At 42.9% G+C, this 19,941-nt stretch overlaps 2 protein-coding genes across 2 annotated transcripts in view; one reads left to right on the top strand and one right to left on the bottom strand.

Moving 5' to 3' along the window:
* Positions 1-19,941, top strand: part of c9h1orf53 (chromosome 9 C1orf53 homolog) — a 485,525-nt gene that overhangs the window by 31,673 nt on the left and 433,911 nt on the right. The window lies entirely within an intron of this gene.
* The window catches only part of sgip1a (SH3GL interacting endocytic adaptor 1a), an 88,557-nt gene that overhangs the window by 38,138 nt on the left and 30,478 nt on the right, over positions 1-19,941 (bottom strand). The window lies entirely within an intron of this gene.

The following is a 19,941-nucleotide window of genomic DNA, read 5'->3' as shown; positions in this document are numbered from 1 at the left end:
GGTCCGTTTATTGTAATTCTTCTCCTGAGCACCTCCACCAGTCAAGTGAAATGCCTGAACAAAACACTGAGCCAGTGACAAACACCATTATAAAGCAGCTTTATATTCAAAAAGACTAGCTGACATTACTTTCCTGAAATGACCGTGCATCTCACGCAAGTTCAAAGAAGGAGCCAGAACAAAGCAACTTTCAAACAGAGTTTAGATCAACTGTGAGCTAAACAAAGTTTATATTGCCTCTAAGGCAACAAGCTTTCTGTCAATAGCAAAATGAGCTCACATAAGCCCTTTGGACCTAAAAACAAACACACGAATGATTTAAGTGGGCGGGATGTTTTTCAATCACAAAATAAGCTCCTGACTATTTTCTTATAATGTTTTCACCTCTAATAAAGATTCGCAGATATGGTTCCAGGCCTTTTTCTAACTTTCACACTGCCTTCCTCAAAACCACCCACGGTCAAGTTACCTTGGACTGGATTATCAACAGAAATTTCCATCAAATGGATTAAAAGAAAGCCAAATCAAAAACATGTCTACTCAAACAGCATTGTATTAAATTAATGCACTAAACTATAGCACTGTACAAAATGTAAATCATACATTATCCATTGCTGGATCAGTTCTTTCATCTATTGCTTCATTTTTGCATAATTTTTTCCCTTTTCTTTTTTCATTACACTCACAGAGCATTAGTTTAATTTCTCTTGAATCCTCTGAATATCTTCATGTTTAAAAAATTAATATCCAATTACCTCTTCCTTTAGAGGAAGTTCAATCACAGTCCCTCTGGGGTGTATTCCGCCTCTCATGTATATTTCTTACTTTTACATTTTTTTTTTTTTTTTTTTAAATTGTGCTAAATAAACTAATCTCAAATGCTCCGGACCGATTCTTACCCCAGATGAAAGCCCAGTTATCACCCTCCATTTCCTCTCTGAGTATTCCTTCTCTCTCATTCTTTCTTGTGTCTCTCTGGTTGTTAACTCATCACACCATCTACCTCTTCCTCATCCCACACGCCCATACACCAGAGCCTGGCAGCAGGAACCTGATGCTCCTTCACCCAGACACACACACACACACACACACACACACACCAAAACACACCCACACTTACACAAACACACCCACACACACGCGCACACAAACAAACACAAGGTATCTTGATCCTAGCTCGAGCCTGGTGCTCAAATTCAACACCGGTGACTCCGCTCATGAATTAAAAACAAATGTCGTCATCATCAAAGCAAATGAATAATCAATGCGGCAGTGTGTGTGCGCCGTGTGTGTGTAAAAATTTGGATATATGGCATTTATACTATCAAACAGAGTTTATAAAAGGGCACTCAGTTGTTACTGGCCCTCAGTAGAGTCCATAAAGAAGACACATCACACAGAAAATGATCAGAGAGCAATAGTAAATGGCAAGTCAATGACCCAAGTAGTGAACGTCAAGAGTTCAGTTAAGTGCACCGCATGCGAGGTGTACTTACATGGGAAGTGTGTATAGTCTATTTTTTCTTGGCTAGAGATTTTTCTTTGCTATACTAGTCTCTGCGTCAGCATGAGCGGAGCCCAAATGGGAAATCGATCCAGAGAAGCCTGCTAGCGATGGGGAGTCTCACCCAGAAATACCCTCCCATTGATCCAGCTAACGTATTCGCCCTTGCATCCCATGAATGGCCGCTGTCACAGCTCATATGAATCACCTACTGCAGTGGAAAGGCACACACATACACACAGCATACGCAAGCTCACACACACAAAGCAGGAGGACACACACCCACACACAAAGGCTTGCCCTTGCACACACACGCACCACAAAAATCATACACACATGTCTGCATACACATTTAAAGAGCGCACCTAGCACCAAGGTACGCAAAGATATACACACACACACTTCAAGAAACACAGGTTCGCATGATGAAGGTCCTTTATGGGCACTAGGTGCTCAGATGTCAGGCAGCAACACCTGCTTCTACATAAATCTACCAAGGCCATGACTCACAGCAGACAAAAAACTAAACATGCAGCACAGGTGTGAATGAGTTCAGAATATGACGCAGTGAGAGCAGGAGATGCTGGAATTGATAAATGAAAAATAATACCCAAAAACACGCATACACACTAGGGCTGGGCAATACTGACAAAATCAAATATCCCAATATTTTATATCGAATACCTCAATATCGATAATGTGATGACATTTTGGGGATGAGTATTCGTGCTTTCAGAAGATATTTACACAGAAATTTTTTTAAATTTGTTATGATCATTGTTCATTTTACTCAGCCAGAACATTCATACGATATTTATTAAACAATATATCGCCCAGCCCTATACACACACATACACACATTTTAAGTACTTTATTATTCACATTTCAGCATAGGATTGAAATGTTTCAAGGTTCTACAGTCCTGGACACCCAGGCTCCTCCTCCGCCACTCAGCCAGGCTACCAGTGACAGCCGAGACGGAGCCGCGTCTTGCCAGCTGCTTAGCTCTTGTCCCTGGCAGACCTGCAGTCCTCAAGCCTCTGACAGACAGCTTATGGACACGTCCAAGGCTGCCAAAAGGGTTAGCCTAACACGAGAACCACGAGTCCACATGTACGTGACGCTAATGGCCGATACTTCAGAAAAGGCCTGATCCGTATGTCAAAGGTGCAGGCTATTTCCAGAACCAGGGCTTCTCTTAGGCTTCTGTTTACCAAAACAACATCAGGGGTGTTGGAAAAACTGAAACACACATCATATGGAATATCAAACCACCTCGCTATCACACATGGCAGTACAATGTGTTTCTCCAGAAGACTTGAAATATCAGCAATAAATTGGGAAACTGTAGGAGGTGAAAGTGGATGACAGACGCTCTCCCCTCCCTTATCAACTATTATCGAGGTGGCAAGTGAATGGCCCAGTGGAGCGGCTCAGTGGCCACCAGTAGAAGACTGTGCTTGTATTGGATACTTCCCAGAAAATGCATGCTCGGTTGACTTTCCTTGAATAAATAAAGGCTAAAAAAAACAAAAAAAGATTTAAAAATAAGGACAGTGCTGTAGCTCCTTTTTTAACATCAAGTGAATGTTTGGAGCTTCATGCTGTGTGTGTGTGTGTGTGTGTGTGTGTGTGTGTGTGTGTGTGTGTGTGTGTGTGTGTGTGTGTGTGTGTGTGTGTGTGTGTGTGTGTGTGTGTTGTTTGCCATCACTCACTCTGTCAGAAGTGATAATCTAGGTAAAACTTTATAGATGCTCACACACCTCCCCATATCTGTATAAAAATATCTATTTTCTCTCAATCTAAATAATGAATAACTACTCCCTCCATCGCTTCCTTCATTCCTCTCCTGTAAATCCAGCATCGCCCCCAAGTACGAGCTGACAGCTTTACAGCTGTGCTAATGAAAGAGGATTGTGTGTGTGTTTGTGTACCTGTGTGTGTGTGTATGGCAGCTGTACTCAGGTCGGGGCAGACCAGTGTATTCACCACTACATCAGATTAGATTCCAGCCTATATTTTTCTGTTTAACCAAGCATTGGTGTATTGCTGAGCTGGGTGCAGCACATATAGACCCGGCACCCTGCCTTGTTGCCTTATGGCAGATCTATTCCCTTCAACTGCACTCCTTGTTTTCGTAGAAGCGTAGGCCTTTTTTTCTCCATTCAGCTGTGGTGGGTGGGAATATCAGCCACCAAATACAAATTAAACAGAATCATTTAGCTCAATTGCTGGGGCAAATCCTAGGTGTAATATTTAGATCTGTCTTTATACTAACAGCCTGCACACAGAGACATGCAGACAGACACACTTGTATTCTCACACATAAACAGATACCGACACACACACACACACACGTGGGCATGCAACTGATTCAAGCCGCAAGCATAATTCAAAATAATGCAATAAATGGCCATCCCATGCCGAGTCGGGCCCTAAATCCAATTGGCTGACGTGGAATTGAAAACACATGAAGGCGTATGGCAGGGGTTAATTAGCGGCCAGGGAAATAACAGAGCGTGCGGTACACACTGTTTAATGACTTAATGACTTCCGTTCGGAGGGATGCTAGCGGAAGTGCTAACGTAATTAGTGGTCTCTTCTAAAGACACAGTAATGTAATTGCAGGACAAGCCGAAGGACCTGCAGCCAAACGCAGAGCAGGAGATCTCCAACCCTGAAGAACGACAGGACGACTGCTGTGTTGACGAGGGCTGGTCATCCTGGGAACCACCCTAACAAAAAAAATCACTATAATATTTCTATAGAGATTTATAGTGTGTCTGTGGGACTAAATAATGAGTTCATAGTGACCGTAGCATACTTTGTGGTATTTTTTTTTATGGCGTCGCAACAATATTCCTATAGGGTATTATATCTACTTTATAGTTTTTCTGTTTTATGGGCCGTTTTATTATAGGCTTCCTGTAGCTCTTAAGGGCAATATTTTCAAAATAATATTTGTCTTGACTCTAAAAAGATTTTGGTCACTAGTGTGCAGGCTAATCTAGGAAAACCTAACTTTAGAAAGGGTCCAGGATCTGAAAACAAACTCAGAACAGGAGGAGCACCACCCCGAGTAGCAGATAGTGTGTTATTATCACCCTACAAACTGCAGGGAGAGGCTGGCGCTAAGCGGAGCCACCTTGAAACCAAGGGCACGTTTGAGAATATACCTTTTCTACTATTATTAGATCAAGTTGACCAAGAAGAGCACACTCTTACTTGCAGCATCAGCCTGGAGGAGGATTTGAGAGGGGAGGGAAGGCCACAAACACGCAGATATACACCAGGGAGTTGCCCAGTACAAAAAACAGTGGTGCTGCTTGTCACTACATCTCGCAGTTGGGGGTTCAGTGTTTTGCTCAAGGTCACTTTGACAGATGTTTTGGAGGAAGTGCAGCACACTACTCATTCACTTCCTGGCTGAGATTTTTCCAGATCGCGTGAGGAAAATACTAGATCAAGGGATATTAAGACTTTTTTCCAGGCAGAAAACCCAAATGACAACTTTGGTACTCCAGATGAAGGCCCACCACCGTTTTTTGCGTCCATCCCATCCTCAAATAAACACTGATGAAGAACAATCAGAAAATTATTTATTTTGGTGAGAGTTGAGATAGGAGAAAACACAACTGATCCAAGATTTAATTGTTTTTTTCCTTATATAAAAAAGGTACACAGGGTCCAAGTAAACACTGTTTCAGCGAGACAATTACAATTTGAAAAAACTTCCTTTCACTTGAGATTTGATCCAGGGAGTAAACTGTAAGATGATTGCTTGATGAGAGCTGAGATATGAGGGCAGAGTCTGTCCAAGCTGTCTGTGTTGTTTTCCCATTTAAAGGCACTGAGTACTGAGGTAAACACTGCTTTAAATTGTGATGGCGTCTAGGGCGGCCAGGGAATTGACTGAAGGATTCCTCTGAAACTGCTTGGCTTGAAACAAACTGAATCTAGAACTGAAGTTTTGATTGGTGTCTCAGTCTCTCTGTGCACTGTACCTAGTGTGTGGTTTCCTTCATGTCTGTTTGCATGAGGTTTTCAGTGTATTCATCACATACAGTTCACATATATGCCCTTGCATACGCATTCAACCGCACTCTTTTAATGCAATAAGCTCTACAGGGACAGCAGAGGCCGCTTAACAAGCTTTTTACAAGGGAGAGATGGAGAGGCTCTATTGGCCAACCACACACACAAAAACACTGCTCCAGTCTTGTGCTGCCAGCCATAGCACTGCAGACCAGACCAGGCCACTCCACACTGTGAATGGGAGACCTGTGCCGCTGCGCATAATAAGTAGAGAGGAAGACAATACGGCATTGAGATTAGGAAGCATAAGTGTCGGACATTCCCGGTAAAAAATTGTGATGTCTGTGGCTTTTTAATATTAAATGTAGCTATCCTAACATAATAAATGCTAAAACTCACAGTTGTTGCTTTTGCATTATAAGCTCCGCCAGGACCCGCATATTTAAGATGTTTATATGAAGCAGACAATCCTATAGCAGTGTTGCTGCGATGAAGGTTTCTGCCAAAATAGTGGAAGCTAATGTACATTGAAAATAGCAAAACTGAAGTCCCAAAGCCCTAATTTTCAAGATTGGTTGTGTTGCCATTTCTTTGTTTTCCGTGTGGATGAGCTGTGTGGCCTGACTGATTTGACACTTGTATTACTCAGATGGCTCATGCTTACAAGCGTGTGAGGTGATTCACGCACAAGTGTGTATGTAGCAGCATGCTCAGGTGAGAGTGCGAGAAAAGAGAGGATTAAAGTGTGAGGAGAGTGAAGTGGGTGGTGGGTATTGAGTCAAGCTGTGACTAAGCACGGGGAGAGGCATGTGGAGATACTGTGGACAGGCAGACAGGTAAGCAGACAGAGAGACAAGCAATTAGTGAAACGGGGCTGGCAGATAAACAAGCAGACAGAAAAACAAGCAGATATACAGGCAGGGAGATAAGCAGTGAGACAGGCTGGCAGAGTGAAATATACAGTAGACAAGCAGGATGACAGACAGGCATACAGGAAAGGAGGAGGTTTAAAAGGCTCCTTTGTTGGAGTGACTCATCCAACCATCCAGTCCTGAGGAGGAGGAGGAGGAGGAGGAGGAGGAGGAGGAGGAGGAGGCAGGTGAGGAGAGGGATGCTGGTGAAGATTGGCAAATACACAAACAATCACCTCACAATGCTGCAATGACGCAGTGGCAGAAAAATTCTCTTACACGCATTATGAAGAGACACACACGTGCACCAATGCGTGCACACACACAAACACAAAAGCACACACACACATACAAGCTCCATTTTATTTCATGCGGGGGTATTTGCAGCCCTGCTGGGAACTGAAAATGTGATGAGGAGGCTTGTTGCTCTGCCTGAAAACTGAAGTCTGGCATTAAAGGAGGCAGAGCGGAGCAGACTGGAGAGATACACTCTGTTTCCCACAGAATCAGAATGACCTTTATTCAGTAGATGTGCAGCAATTTGTCTGGGGAAAATTGAGACACACCGACAAATTTCAGAGACACATCAACATATTATGCAGATACACCGTACTTACTACAACACAGAACCGCACATGTACTACAAACAAGACCTGCTCGGCTGCACCGCGCTGGTGGAACAGCCTTCCTAACCATCTAAGGGCAGCGCAGACCCTGGACTCTTTTAAGACAGGCCTAAAAACCCTTTTATTCAGGAAGGCTTTTTCATGTTAACTTTTGTTAGCAATCTCTTTTTTTTTCTTCGTTTTTATTTTTATGTTTTTTAACTCTGTAGCACTTTGAGATTCACTGTGAATGAAAAGCGCAGTACAAATAAAATGCATTATTATTATTATTTATTATTAAGACCATGCAAAACATACAATTAAAAAGCAAACTATACTATATTCACTTAGAGCCTTCTACTGTTGTCCACTATGAATCTTCACTAGCATGTGAAGGGAGAAAATCATTCATTCACTTTCCCTTTCCTACATTTTCCCTGCTGGTCTAGGGATTCAAGCCTGCAATCTTTTGATCACAAGCTCTCTTCTCTAACCTTCTGGCTTCCACCCCAAAGACAGAGACAGAAGGCTGAGCGGAGAGGACAGGGAGGGGAGAGGCTGCCTGCGCAAATGTCCCTTCTCTTTAACTGGCAGCACAAATGGAAAGCCCAGGGCACGGCCTGTGAATCACTTAGACAAACTCCAGAAATGGCCACCAACATCCATCACCTGTTTGTGTACATGCAAGTGTGTGTGTTTGTGCATTTCAGTGTGAGAGTCTGTGTGACAGAGAAGAGACAAAGAGGCCGTGTGTGTTTGCGCCTGCGCATGTGTGTTTACTAAGATTAGGCCTTCAATGTATTGTCCAGGTGGCTGCACTGTGAGCTATCAACTGTAACACTCGTACACACAATGTACCCAATGCACCCATTCAAAACACACATACACACACACACACAGTTTGATTCAGATGGTACATGTCTCCTTTGTTGCGCGGATGCACCCTGTGAAAAGAGAGATGCTTCAGCTAGTGACGTCATCCACCTCTACGGAAAGTGGGTCAGGGCCGGAAACCATATAGCAGCAGTAGTGCCGGCAGTTGGTGTGTGTGGCGAAGAACAAAAGATGTTGTGGAATGCCAGGGCGGCGGTGACGCATCCATCTGTGCACCGGCTCCCTTTCCATTCTATCCATATCTCTCCCCATCTTTCTTCTGCATCTCTCTGTCTTTCTCTACCTCCCTCCCCCCCTGTCTCTCTCAACAGCTGGCACTCATACACTCCCATCCCTAGGCTCCAAATAGCATCTACCAAAGCCTGATACTTCCACAATTTCCTACATCTGCTTGTTCCATATACTGTATGTAGACCAAATGAGACGGTCTGTGTGTGGCAATAAACACCACTTAAAGTCTGGCATTCAACAATGGCTGCCATAAAACAGATTACTGATTGTATTCACACATTTCTTACTTGATAATGTGATTCATAATGCAGTTTGTTGTTCAATGTGTCACTGTTTGTAAGTTAGCAAGTCCATAGAAGATGCATGCTGTGAAATTTTAAGCATCAAAAATGTGATTTAATGTTGTTTTGAATCAAGAGGTATCATTACATTACGCTTCTCTGCAAAACACCCATCACAGTTCACTGTTTTGCCCCTTTATAGTGCTTTCCAAGTCTGGTGGCAAAAGCAGACATTGAAAAATAAGTAATTTGGAGCTTGTAAACCTTCCACCTACAGGGACTTGGCTAACGGCGGTCCTGCAACTTGTGTGTATCTACACTGTTTAACTAGAAGATGACCAGTAGTCAGCCCCTTCAAATGTCCAGAGGAAAGGGGGTGTGTGTGTTGCCAGACTATGGTTGTAGTCCCCTGCTAGGCCTCCTCTTCTCCCTTGGAGATGAGTCCCCAGCTATTCCAGTCATGTCCTCCTATCACAACAAATCACCACAGCAGTCACAGATGGGAGAAAAGCAAAAAAGCAGAAATCCTCCCCTCTTCCTTCATCCACATTAATATCTGACAGCACCCAGAAATGTCATCTGCAGCCGCGCAGCTGAACTCCACATTACCATGGGAGGATGAAATAGCAGGGGGAAGAAAATATCCTCTTTTCCCTCTTTATGCATGTTACGCCTCTCAGTCATTGCTACCTGGCACATTGACTTAGCCGACTTAGGAGTAATGTTCAACAATCAGTTCAGCTAGAGCAGCAGCCGCTCTGCAGACAGCGGGGAAAAGGAGAGCCATCAGTCTTCTATGGGTGTCCTGTCCCCAAATTTACACTCACTGTGCACTGAATAAACACATGGCTCTCCATCACCAGCATGCTATGTGTTCACCAAATCCGTCTGCCATTGTAGCTCTTCATTCCTCATGGTAATGATTCTGCTGTGATATGAAATTAGCCCGTTTTCACAGACAAATCATACTGTAGAATTCCATTATAACAAATCAAACAGTGTTAATTGCTTTAGAGATGGATATACATTTACTAAACAAGTACCTGGGATACATGACTACCGGTATGTTGAATTGAATGGAAACACACTTGAAGCCACCATTGGTGTTTACGAATGCAGTGGGAGACTGAAGTGCTTGCCGGCGGCATCACAACACCCTGAATTTCAGCCTCTAAAGCTGATAGGACAGAAAGTGGTTTTCCTCTGGGCCCGCCTTGTTCCAAGCCTCCCATTGGACAGTGAGGCCAGACCTGTCAACTTGTGAGATTGTCTGGCTTGCTGCATCAAAATGTGGCTGCTGGCTACACAACAGAAAACAACTCTGGGATGCCCCAGCAGTTGAGTGGATTAGTCAGCTTACATGGACCATGACAGGTTCCACTCCTGCTCATTATACTGTCATACTCCTCTCCTCTCTTTCTAGTCCTCATCGTACTACAGTATCAGGAGAACTGTCCACTCAGTCCTGGTTTGGAAATAAGAAGAAATGTCATCATGAGATATAACACTTTTCATTTTCTAAACACTTCCTCTAATGGGTGGAGGACAGTGCAGCAGAAGAACATTGTTGCAGGCTGTACCAGCAGCAGAAAGTGAGACTTCTACAATTAAGATGCCTAAGGAGGGTGGAGTGCAAAAAAAAAAATCAGTTCTCCAATTATGCAGCTGGCTCCCAAAGACAAGGCAAATTGAATTTAGCCTCTTTCTGCTGTATGTCCCTGCTCCTTTTGCGGCCTGAGCCAGCAAGGACCTTTATTATCATTCCAGTCCTCATTTATGTGAGGCTCCAGAGAGACATGATGACTTTTCAGTGCTCCAGTCTGGCTCAGTCACAATCACATATATTGATCAAGAGCCTCCTGATGTAGTTTTCTTTGGTGGAGTGCACAATGTACCTCACAGTGAACCGGACAGAGCAACAGCTACTGTACATGCAGCAAAATAACAAATGCAGCACAGATACTGTATGTATCTAAGCTGTTTCTTGTTATGGTAGGAGAGGCACGCTGTTGCAAAATGTTATATAAAATGTCTTTATATAATACAATTACTATACATGGAAAACTAAATATCCTTTACACACAAATGGAAGAGTAGACAAAGATAGAACAGATGGAGATAACAGGATAAAGAAAGATGGAAATTCTTAGAAAATCTCTGAAACTGACTGCAATGTATTCTGGGATTTGTTTTGATGGCTAGTATTAACTTTAAGTCCTGTGTGTCCTACTTGAGAGTCTCTACAGTACATATACTGTAACATTTATAATGCTATAAACCGTAATACTACATACTGGAGCAGCTATAGCACTGCAGAACGGTAGAACAACATTATGAGAATGGATAAAAGTCTAAATACCTAACCCACTATAATTTTCTAGCTCTTAGCGCTATATTGTTGTCCCTTGCATTTCATTATCATGAGGACACTTGTGCAATCACTTGTGTTACCTTGATTCACTGTTTCACAGAGCTTATTGTAAGTCTCTGGAGCAGAAGCGCATAAGCTAAATGCATAAAATGTTAATGGGAATGGGAGTGATTCAACTGTCCAGGGAGATTTTATACCATTTGCAATCAAATGCAATGATTCAAAGAGGCTGAGCCATAAGGCAAAAGACGATGTGGGTGTATAATGAAGTGTGATTCACAGATGAGAGGATGGATTATTTTTGAAAACAGAGGTATCCGAGTTCGGACTCAGTCTGAACTCTCCGTTCCATTGAGAGAAGGAGACGGAGGAGGAGGAGGAGGAGGAAGGATGGAAGGTCTGTGGTGAGAAAGTGTTCGACACACTCCTGCGCTCATACACACACATCCAAGCACACACCCACACACATCACAAACGTAAGCCCACATTTGACCATGGCATGATGAAATGAGTCACTGATGAGTCAATTTTTTCATCATTTTGTCAATAAAAAAAAAATAAAAAAAATCAGACTGGCCTGTCCTACTCAAGAATAAACTAAGCGCACATATGAACAATAAGGTGCAACCTTGCTACAGTTTTGATGATTCTCTGACTTGTGATATTTTAATCTTTGAACTTTGAGGATTTAGTATCACAACTCCCTATTCTGCCAAAGCACATATTGTTATTCCTTTTTAGAAACCATTAGAACAGTGCATTGCCCTTTGAGGTATAAGTCTTCAGTTTTCAAGCAGTAAACAGCCATACTGACACAAAACCTGTATATCTCAAAATACTGGTTACCTGACCACTCCATGTGTCTTCCGGTGGTGATATGGAAAACGATAAGGAAAAACCGCTAAGAAAAGGTAAACACAATAAGCTTGTGTGTGTGTTTACAAAGGTAACTGTTTTGTCATGATGCCAGAGGAGCAACAACGAAACTCCAGCTGAGTGTCTCTAAGGACACATTTGGGACAGCAAACACACATAGACTTAAGCATACACAGTAGGGAGAACACATCAAACAAGGACTACTGTGGATATAATACTGTAATACTTTACTTAGCCTAATTATATCAAATAGTAAGGAGCTGACACACACACCTCAGGTAAACTGACTAGTTTTCATGAACGCTATCAAGTAAATCCAGAGTTAATTGGTTTAGGGATTTTTTAGAATGAAAGTAAAGAACTGGCATCAGTATTATGTTTAAAAATGATTTTTGACTGATCCTTGATTCAAACCAGAGGACGTATTGCTCCACTCTTTAGCCCTCATCATAATTTGCTAACATCTCAGACGCCATCTGAGTCTAACCCATAAACAGGAAGAGGAACTGGATCAACCAATCTCCTCTGTCCCCTGTGAGGACGGATCAACCTGATTAAATCCTCTCCAGACACACACCAGCCTCGCAGAACAGTCGCTCTGTTGAAGGGAAAATCGACTCCAAAGGTAAATTCACATGTGCAATTCCAATATCTGCAGGCAGTTCAATCAATAGCTCCTTAGATGTGCAACTGTCTGCCATGGCAGGAAAGCAGAGAGCCAAGACTCAAAACTGTCAAAGGATATTCTTCCGACTCCTTATCTATTTATTAACACCAAGAATTCAAAGTCGATGCACACTTGTGGGGAATGTTTTTTTGGGAAGTTGTTTTGGGGAGAACAAACTTTACAAGAACATGATCACAGAGAACTCAACTTTCAACTTTGAGATGGACTATGTGCTTGTCATCAGTTATCAGCTGTACAACATACAGAATATACCTGCATTTACTCAGTTGTTATTTTATTTTTTTTACGTTACCATACACACCGATGCACTGCAGCAAGTCCAAGAAACAAAACTCTGGCTAGACCCTTGTGCATATATAGACAAAAGACAGATCCAAGTCTGGAGCTATAAGATAAAACTGTTTAATCAAGATATTGCCAAACCAAAGTACCTAAAGCTACTGTCCAAGGCATCTGTCCAAGCCAAGTTTAAAATCTTGGAATAAGCTGGTGGTATTTTCCCACCTTGATGGTAAAAGTGAGACTTTATGAGGAGACTTGAGGGGATAAAATCAAGCATCTATTTTACAACAGCCAAACGGCATATGTTATGTTACAGTCACTCTGCTCCCAGTCTCAATTACACCCACTGAACCTTTCCTTTCTGATCCCAGGCACAGCGTTATATCAAGCTTCTATAAAGTGGACTCTATGTGTGCGTGTGTCGGTAGATATAATTCTGGGGAGTGGCCCGTTTGTCCTTCCAATGTACTGTATGGGTACTCTTCTCGATGCCAAATCCCCTTTCTGACTGCCAACGCACCAAGTAACCAATCACTTAAATGGCTTTGATCCCATTCCTGGCTCAAACTGGTGTGACATTGTGTGGGAGTGATAACTGCGGACTGAACTGATGATCCATAAATACCAGCGCCGTTGTTTTATTGTTAAATCATGCAACTTTTTTTTAAGTACTTACTATTTCCACTTCGCTCTCCATTCCGAGTCCTCCTTCCTCCATTCCCTTTCTTCTTCTACTGTATGTTTGCCTGTCTTCACGTGTGCACGCACAAGAGTCCACATGATGGTACGGCTGCGTATTTAAAGAGGAAGGCAGAGCGGCCATGCAAGTAGTTGTGTGTCCTCTCTTGTGTGTACAGTATGTGACTGCAGCTCCATCGAGACAATAGGATAATTAATAAATTGCCTTTCGTCCCACTAGCCCTGTTAGTGAGATAAGCCCATTCATCACGGTGTCGGCTCCTCATAGGTCAGCACTGCTTCAATGCTCTGCAAAGAGGAGATAGACTGGGAGGCTAACTCTCAGCACCCGAGAGTCTCCAGAGACACTTTTCACAGTGTAAGCCCCACTCATCAGATTTCTTATCTTATCTTTTGTATGTATGGTTTGTTTGGTTTGTTATTTTACACAGACAGATACAGCTTCATGAATATTGTCTCTTGGTCTTGGTTCATTCTATACAAAGTCTTGGTACTTAGCCTAAAAAAGGATGCGTCATTTTCCGCACACCCATGGTGGTTGCACTGTCTATCACACATCTCGTGTTAGCTCTCAAAAACTATGAACACATATTGTGTGAGTTGGTTAGCGGAGTGTTTCTATAGGCAAAGGCCTGCTTGAGGCTTGGGGAGTTTTAATCATTTCAAATGAAAGAGCTCCTGCTGCCAGTCGAGGGCTCGGGCCTGGTAATTAACAAAAGAAATATGATTAGTAAAATATTGTAGCTCAATATGCTTCATTGATATAGCAATTTGCTGAAGCAAGGTGGACTGAGGCAGCCCCTTAAACAGAGTTAGTTTTAATTATTCATGAAGGTAAGGTCTAGGCTTTTTATAGCTACACCTCTGTGTTGACTATCAATGTCAGGCTGTCATGCAACAGCCCACCTGTGGCACCGTGGAGTAGATGAAGTGAATCAGGGTGTGGGTGTGACGCCAAAGGTTAGCCAGCTGCATATTAAACACCCTTTATAAATAAGGCTAGTGGGCAGCTAAATTAATAAAACAATGCTTTTACCTTATTAAACAGGTTTTAACAAAACTATGAATTGTAAAACTATAAATTACAATTTCTCTGTTCAAGCTTTTAAGCAATTAAAAATGCACGTTCTAGAAATCCTTTTTAGTCTTCTACAAATCGCACAACAGATTCACCCTTACAACCTCATTTAGGTACATTAATTCAAGCAAGGGTGCAATTCTGGCAACTTAAACCACAACCAGATGGCAATAGTGTTCCTTTCTCTCTCTAAATTGGGAAGTGAAGTAACTCTATACTACTGTGCATGCCAAATACCACCTGCATGCCTTCTGATATTTCTGATCTGTAATCTGTAATCTATAATTTCTGATATTATAGAAAATTAACTGGTTTATAGTCACTCATTTGTATGCACTAGTAAAATTGGCAAAGTCCATGGATTGGCATAGCGCATTCTCCTCTTGCCTGGCTTGCATCTTTCCAGCACGGCTGCTCTGGACAGCATGTCCACCTACAGTGTTTTAAGCTAATTTTAACCTGCTCTGCTATCAGCTTGGGTTTTCCTGCATGCAAACGCTCTCATCTTTTTCTGAATCTACCGCGGTGCCACATTTGGCAGCCGAGTCTCAAAACATTTCCTCCTATCTGACTTAAGAATTGAATTGTGCTGTTTGTGATGCGGAAACCACTTAATGTGGATGAAATAGAAGGAAAAATACCCCCTCACCCACCACTATGAAGCATAAGAAACTGTATTTTGGACATCTGTGCTGTGTGTGAATGCAAATCTCTGCATACAACACACTGCTGTCCATGCCACTTAAAGAAAGTGAGGAAAAGACTGACTACATCAATATAGCAATGGCTATATCAGTCACAGTACATGGATAGGTGGAGATTTGGTAGAAATAAGCCCGAAAGTCTTTGTCTTCCTACATGCTGTGTGCTTTATTACACTATAGCTGTACTGCTGCCTTAAACCAGGTCACCCAAGAGAAACATGCAAGAGGGAGCAGCAGGACGAAAGACAAAAGAGAGGGATGAGGCAAACGAAGAGAAAGACTCAGGGAAGAGGGAGGTGACAATCTCTTCCATCATTTCTCCCCTGGGCACAGCTTTCCGCTTTCCCAGCAGCCAATCAGATATCTTGCAGCTACCGTGCCAGCTATATGATTGGTCAATGTGCCAGAGAGAGGGATCGGGTGCATGTGTTTGTGTGTACGTGTGTGTGATGTAAGAGATAGAGAGACATAAAGAGAGGGAAGGAGACAGAAGCAAGGAGACGTACTGTACAATAAATAGTCGGATTATGAGTCTGCCCAGAATGAAAGTTTCCATATGAATAGTGTTACACACAATGTGCTGCCTGGCTTTCTGTGTGTGGTCTAGTCCAGATGAGGCCTAATAGAGAGTTGATGTGTATCAGTGGCTCAGATGCAGCCTGGACACGTTCTTCTTCTCTGCCTCTGGGGAACACAGGAAATTACTTTGTTTGTAAAAAAAAACCCCAAAAAAAACCAAACAATTAGAAAAACGAGGACACAGAGAGAAGGAGAGACAGAGAAAAATAAAGTAGAGAGGGGTGTCATCTGTGTCAACACTTCACAGCCTGAAGAGACACAGAAGTGACTTGAAAATGGACGACTCGGAAAGGAAGGATATTTACAAAGAGACCGCATCCTCTCCTCTCTCCCTCCACTTCGTCTTCCCCTCCGTTTCCCGTGCCGCTCATTGAGATAGGATCCTAAAAAGCTGGCCCAAATTCCTGTGGATTCCGTCTCCCTTATTCCCTCCCACAATCTATCTCAGTCCGTCCTGGTTAGGGCAGATCGCCCACTGCACCCCGCCCCGCCCCGCCCCTCCTCACACCCAGATTATAGGTTTGGTCAGGTTTTGGGCCAGCGGAGGAATGCCCCGGCTGTCTTTGGTCCATTAAGACCGGGCCTTATTAAAAACCTCTAACTGCAGCTTCTCACCGCGTCACATTCCTCAAATAAAGCACCGTTCACATCACCGCACGGCCGACTGCTGTTTGCATTTGGGGAACGGAGGGAGCGAGAGTGAGAGAGGGAGGGGGGAGAGACGGGGAGAGACAGACAGAGAAAAAGAGAAAGAGAGAGAGAGAAACTAGAATGAACCGCAAGATCTGGAACCACTTTGAGGAAACACACCACCGGTTCCTGTCATTCTAACACTCAGCTATCTAGTGCTTTTGAAAACCTTATATAACCAGCAGGTTGCATGAGACCACACACACACACACACACACACACACACACACACACATCTACCATCACTCATACTGTATTATAGGGACCTTGAGGTGTTATCTGGGTTAGAAGTTGGATTGCAGAACATGGAACACGGGTCATCCTGCTGGCTCACTCTTTGCATCTGCGTGGGTTTAGATTTTGCTCATGCAATGTCGTTTCATCTTTCTCTCGGTTTTTTCCTACCATCTTCGGCAATGCAAAGTAACCAAAACAATGAAAAATTGATTCAAGAGAACAACTGAACAAGAACCATGTCCGGATTTTAAACAAACTCCTAAGGTATTTATGGGTTGGGAAAAACTTGGGGAAAAAAGGGACAAATACTTTCACACATCCGATGCTTTACTTTTAACAATGCTTAAGGAATGTGAATTACCTTCTATTCTAAAGAAAGCATAAATCTGAACGATTAATACCCATAATATTCTAAGAAAATTTTGCGTCTCAATTGCGACAACACATTCTGTGTTACATTTCAACACGTGTCATCGTGCTGCTGTCAATACCTGTTCAGCACGTTGTGTTAGCTGCACAGAGATATTTAGAAAAGAGACATTCTTTTCAGTGTTCGGCGGTTATGTAACATGCTGTTACTTCTAAAACGATAACAGGGGCCATCACAGGAGAATCCTGCTGCAACTGCTGCACTAAAATAATGCAAAATGGAGGAGGACGGTGTAGGCCCTACTTCAAACAGCAGCCCCCGAGCTCTTGCATGCATGCACGCGTACAGACACACACACACACACACACACACACACACACACACACACACATTCACACCATGCAGAATCCCATTGCTGTGCTCTCAGACAGTATAAACGGCAGAGACAGCCTGAGGCCGGTGCTGGCTAACTTCCACTCCGCTCCCCTCTCCCTCTCTGGCTCACACTGTGGTAAAAAAGAATGTGAAACCCCCTCCTGGCTTGGTACCCATTTTTTTGGTATCAGTTTCAATTTCAATCAGTTTTAAGGCAATCAATTGAAATTAAAAGGCATCAAAATATTGGATTCTAGGAATGGGATCTCAAGTATTCTGCTAGCCTAACAGCATTTTTTATGAGAAAATCAATATATAATACCTACAGTATATCTCACACAATCACAGTTTGGACAGAATCTCACATACAGTGCCAAGAGGAATTGGTACAAGTATGATGATCAGGATACATAGCCGATGTAAATATCCAGTACACAGAAGATTAATTCAGATACACCATGTTTACCAAATATGCACCAAAATCAGCTGTGAATCAGCTGCCGATGGGAAAACAAAAACACAGACTGCGTGACATTACAACAGTAGGTTGGGGCGCAAAATAAGACCGGGGCTCACTTATGTTTTGTGCCCACAGGAGGAGAGTAGTTACACTATACATTCATGTGTTAATAAATCTGGGTACTTGAGTACTGAGGGATTTTAATTCCCATTTGGCTTCCAGGCTCAAAGGGTTAAACAGATGCATATGCTGCATTAAGGGAACACCTGACATAAATATGAATGCTGCTGAACAGTACGGAGGACAGTCTCCATTTTGGTTCCCCAACGATGGCAAACAAAACACATATTTGCAGAGGGCTGAGTGATGCGCTAGCTCTTATGACTCGCCAGAGGGGAGAGGAATGAAACGTCCCTGTGATTCTGAGAAAAATAGCCCTCAGCATGGGTGGAGAAGAGCTTGTCAAACATCCTGTATTTGCGGTGTGGTCGTCTTCGAGGCAAATCAACTTCAAACAACCCTCGAAGATGAGAAATTCTGCTGATGTACAACTAAAGAGCCAGTTAGTGGGCGTAATCTCATTTAAAGAAGGAAAGAGAACAGGATGACATTCCTACTGCACTGCTGTTGCCAACTATAGATAGTGGTTAACTTAGTGGTAAAGTGAGGGGAGGGACTTCTCTCTCCCCTCCACCCTCCCCTTTTAAATTTGGACAAATTGCACTCTGGACACGTGGGTTTGCCCAGCCCATTGTTTTTGAAAGGATGCTAAATGGCCAGAGAGGAATCTCTCACAGTCCCTGAACAAAAAAAGGTCAATAAGGTCCTGAATCTGTGAGAAACTGTTTAAAGTGGGGAAGAGTGATGACTCTGTGGTGCAGGGAGAAAGGCTGCAGAGCATCTTGGATCCAGTTTGCATCAATTCACCTTTATCTCTCTCTTTATTCCTCCTGTCCTGTTATTCTCGTCTGTACTATCCAATAAGGCAGAAAAGGTGTGAAAATTAATTTGGCTGGTGAATTGCATGCTGGTTCCAGGCTGTTTTCTCTTTTTTTGCTAGTGCTTAAGATAGCAAGAGTAACCTGACAGCACTGTCCATACTGATGTCCATGTAAGGGACTGTGATATCAATATCGCTCTCTTTCTGATCTATCACTGTCTCTGTCTTTTTGTCCTTCCTGGTATTTATCAGTCAGTCTCTCTCTCCCCTTCACTCCTCCATCCCTCCCTCCCTAACAATAGGTGGGTGCATCACAATTAAGGACAGAAACAAGAAGGCATCACTAAATTTATGCCATACCACGAGGCACAGCTTAGCCCTGGGGAGTCAGGAGGGGATTGGGGGGGGGGGGGGGGCTGCAACTACCTATAATGATACACTTTGGTTAAAAATGTCCATGTTCAGTTACTCTCATCTGATGTGACTTTGAAAAGCCTGTGACATTACTGAACCACTGAAGGTTATATTCACTGTGAACATTAAGCATTTTCCCTGTCACTTTCTTTAGACAAAATGACTTCTTCAACAAGTAATCCCAGAGTGCAAAATATACAATATGGATCAATCCATTCCTTTGGTTTATGATGGTATTAAAGGTTTGATATTCATACAACTGGGAGAAAAACAAGTGTCAGCATCAGCACCGGTTATAGGAACAGTAGGTGGGCGACTGCTCAGGAACTCGCAAGTCGCGAAAACAATTACTGTTATACCAAAGGGAAATATGTCAAACACATTTACCAGAACACAGGATCCGAGTTAACAAATTCCTTAATGCATTCCCTGTAGGAAATATAGACTTCAAGGGAAAACTGCAGAATATTAAACAAAGCCTCCCTTCCCCATCCTCCCCTGTTGAATTTTAACATTTTTCTGAATGATACCGACTTAAAAATGACTCAAAGACAAACAGATAGGGTATCAAAAATCCTGCGTGGCCATCTTTCTTCATATGCACAGACACCGTAGAGACAACGCTCCATTCGGTAATCCTCACCAGTGTCTTACAGTGGGAATTCAGATGACAGGTGCTTTGTGCCGTGTGGTTTAGTTTCGCTGATATGCAGTTTC

The sequence above is a fragment of the Centroberyx gerrardi genome, chromosome 9 (assembly GCF_048128805.1).
Source record: "Centroberyx gerrardi isolate f3 chromosome 9, fCenGer3.hap1.cur.20231027, whole genome shotgun sequence".
NCBI lineage: Eukaryota > Metazoa > Chordata > Actinopteri > Beryciformes > Berycidae > Centroberyx > Centroberyx gerrardi.
Note: the sequence above shows the minus strand (reverse complement) of the source record. Positions and strands in the feature narration are given on the sequence as shown.